The sequence below is a fragment of the Macaca nemestrina genome, chromosome 3, assembly GCF_043159975.1.
Source record: "Macaca nemestrina isolate mMacNem1 chromosome 3, mMacNem.hap1, whole genome shotgun sequence".
Taxonomy (NCBI): Eukaryota; Metazoa; Chordata; class Mammalia; order Primates; family Cercopithecidae; genus Macaca; species Macaca nemestrina.
This window is the reverse complement of record NC_092127.1, coordinates 188567703-188571262: the sequence shown is the minus strand read 5'-3', so window position 1 is coordinate 188571262 and position 3560 is coordinate 188567703. Positions and strand designations below refer to the sequence as shown.

Below are 3560 nucleotides of genomic sequence, written 5' to 3'. Positions count from 1 at the left end.
ATCTCAAAACCTTAATTTGATCACAGGTGCAAATTCCCTTTGCCTATAAGGTAACACACCCACCAGTTCTGAGGATTAGGACATGAACATGTATGGAGGCCATTATTCAGCCTACCACATTATCACACCTTAGGAACACAACCAATGCTAGTTACTAAGACACCCATATTCATTAGTTTGTTTTTTCATCTATTCTAGACCACCTCGTGTATGCCTGGCATGGCTCTGGTCATTGCAAATAAATGTATGATGTCTGCTCTCTAGGGGTTGAGAAAAGAAACATCTGAACAGTCGTAAAGGGAAAATTGAAAGTTTATATTTCTTCAATGCCTACCATATGTGATTACTTTTCTGTTGATCCTGTAACATATTGTGAAGAACTTGTGGCTTAAAACAACACAATAGCTGGAGCCGCTGCCACCAAGTCCAAATCTCCTTGTTGCATGCCCCCGATGGCCACCCAATGTGCATTCCCGATTCCTTTTGGTTCTAAGTCCAATATGGCAATTCTCAAGGATCAGTTGATTCATAATCTTCTAAAGGAAGAACAGACCCCCCAGAACATGATTACTGTTGTTGAGGTTGGTGCTGTTCACATGGCCTGTGCCATCAGTATCTTAACGAAGGACTTGGCAGATGAACTTGCTCTTGTTGATGTCTCGGAGAACAAATTAAAGGGAAAGATGATGAATCTCCAATATGGCAGACTTTTCCTAAGAAAACCAAAGATGGTCTCTGGCAAAGATTATAATGTAACTGCAAATTCCAAGCTGGTCATGATCGCAGCTGGGGCACATCAGCAAGAAGGAGAAAGCTCTCTCAATTTGGTCCAGTGTAATGTAAACATCTTTACATTCATTATTTCTAATATTGTAAAATACAGCCCAACTGCAAGTTCCTTATTGTTTTAAATCCAGTGGATATCTTGACTTGTGTGGCTTGGAAGATAAGTGGCTTTCCCAAAAGCCGTGTTATTGGAAGTGGCTGCAATCTGGATTCAGCCCAATTCCGTTCCCTGATGGAGGAAAGGCTGGGAGTCCACCCATCAAGCTGTCATGGGTAGGTCCTTGGGGAGCATGGATAGTCCAGTGTGTCTGTATGGAGTGGGGTGAATGTTGCTGGTACTTCCCTGAGGATTCTCCACCCAGATTTAGGGACTGATACAGATAAAGAACAGTGGAAAGAGGTTCACAAGCAGGTGGTCAAGAGTGCTTATGAGGTGATCAAACTGAAAGGCTACACATCCTGGGCCTTTGGTCTCTCTGTGGCAGATTTGGCAGAGAGTATAATGAAGAATCTTAGGCAGGTACACCCGATTTCCATCACGATTAAGGGTTTCTATGGAATAAAGGATGATGTTTTCCTTAGTGTTCCTTGCATCTTGGGACAGAATGGAATCTCATACCTTGTGAAGGTGATTCTGACTCCTGAGGAAGAGGCCTGTTTGAAGAAGAGTGCAGATACACTTTGGGGGATCCAAAAAGAGCTGCAATTTTAAAGTTTTCTGATGTCACACTGCTTCACTGTCTAGGCTACAACAGGATTTTAGTTGGAGGTTGTGCATGTCATCCTTTTTATCTAATCTGTGATTAAAGCAGTAATATTAAGATGGACTGGGAAAAGCATCAATTCCTAAAGTTAGAAAGAGGCATAGTTTGTAAAATCCTACAGCTATATCCTGATGCTGGATGGTACTAATCTTGTGTAGTCCTATAAGTCTACCACCTTTGAGGCACCACTGCCAACGCTGCACATGCTGCAGTTACTTACCCCTTGAGCCAGATGGATGTTTACTGTATGTTATATACTTTCCTGGCTCCTTCACCAAACATGCCCCGTCCAACATTTTTTTCCCAATCAGTCACATCCTAGAATCCAGTGTATAAATCCAATATTTCATGTCTTGTGCATAACTGTTTCACAGGATCTTATTCTGTGTGCTATATATATCAGTACTACACATTGCCATATACTGCAAAAGAAACATCTACATATAAACAATGCAACCAACTATCCAAGTGTCATACCAACTAAAACCCCCAATAACCTTTGAACAGTGAAAAAAAATAAAAATAAAACACAATGGATATTCTTACAGTTTTGTAGGTCAAACGTCCATCACGGGTCTAAATCAAGGTTCCAGGAGGGCTATGTTCCTTTTTGGAGGCTCCAGGGGTCAATCTGTTCCCTTGCCTTTTCCAGCTTCCAGAGGTCGCCTCCATTTTTTGTTTATGACCTCTTCCATCTCAAAACCACCAATTGTGGGCCACAATCTTCTCAGGCTGCCGTTGGTCTGGTTCTCTCTCTTCTGCCTTCCCCGTCCACCTATAAGGACCCTCTCGATTACATCAGGCCACTGAGATCATCCAAGATGAGCTCTGCATCTCAGGGATGGCTGATGTGCAAGCTCAATTTCACCTGCTGCCCTAATTTCCCTTTGCCACGAATCTAATGTAGTCACAGGTCCAGGGGATCAGGAAGTGGACATCTTTGGGAGCCATTATTTTGCCTACCATAGCATGTCACACCCAGTGATAGCATTTTTAAAGTATTATCTCATCTAGTCCTCAGAACAACCAAGTAAAGTAGTACTGTCATCATCCCTATTTTGCAGATGGGGAAATGGGGTTCAGGGGGCTTATGTAATTTTCCCAAAGTCACATGGCTGATAGTGATTATATTTGAAGCCAGAGAGTTTTGGTCTAAAACCCACTCTTATAAACACTGCACCACGTTGCCTCATATGCAATACCTACTACATGCCAGTCCTGTGCTGTTTTATAAACTATAATAAGCTAGCAGTTTCCTTAATGTAAACAAACCCTTAACTTTCAAGTTTGCAACACAGAATCTCCATCAAAGAAGGGGTTTTGGACCTCCCAGTCCTAATCCTCTTTACTTCATGGACGATGGTGGTTTCTGCTACCACGACCCACCTCTCTGGCCTAGGGGAGATTGGTTGTCCCCCTTAGCCTCACAGAGCCAGATTAAGAACCAACAAGGCCAGGCATGATGACTGTCATCCCAGCACTTTGGAAGGCTGAAGTGAGAGCATTACTTGAGCCCAGGAGTTCAAGACCAGCCTGGGAAACAGTGAGGCCTCATCTCTACAAAGATGAAAAAAAACATTAGCCAGGCATGGTGGCGTGAACCTGTGGTCTCAGCTAAGCTACGGTTGCCCCACTGCACTCCAGCCTCAGTATCAGAGCAAGACCCTGTCTATAAAAGGAAAGAGAGAAAACAGAACCAACAGCTGAGCATGTCTCTGAAGCTATCTATGAGAGGGGCCAGATCATTCCAGGGAGAGTGAGATGGAGGGAATTATATTTAGCAACATTCTCTCAAGGGCAATATGACAGGAAAGAATTCTTTGAGGGGCCCCCTGGATTCAAAAATGAGACCCCCAAAGGCAGGCTTGATGATCAATAGATGGTTGATCTAATCTTAGTGGAGGGGGCTCAGTTAATTATAGTTTTATTTTACTCTGTACAGCCTGCAAATTTGGGCCGGAGCAGAATTGTTCTGACAGCAAAAGAGATGTAGAATCAGGGTTCCTACTT

At 43.2% G+C, this 3560-nt stretch overlaps 1 pseudogene; it reads left to right on the top strand.

The window, feature by feature from the left end:
* The first annotated feature begins 482 nt into the window (after positions 1 to 482).
* Positions 483 to 1498, top strand: LOC105465844 (L-lactate dehydrogenase A chain pseudogene; annotated as a pseudogene).
* Positions 1499 to 3560: the final 2062 nt, after the last annotated feature.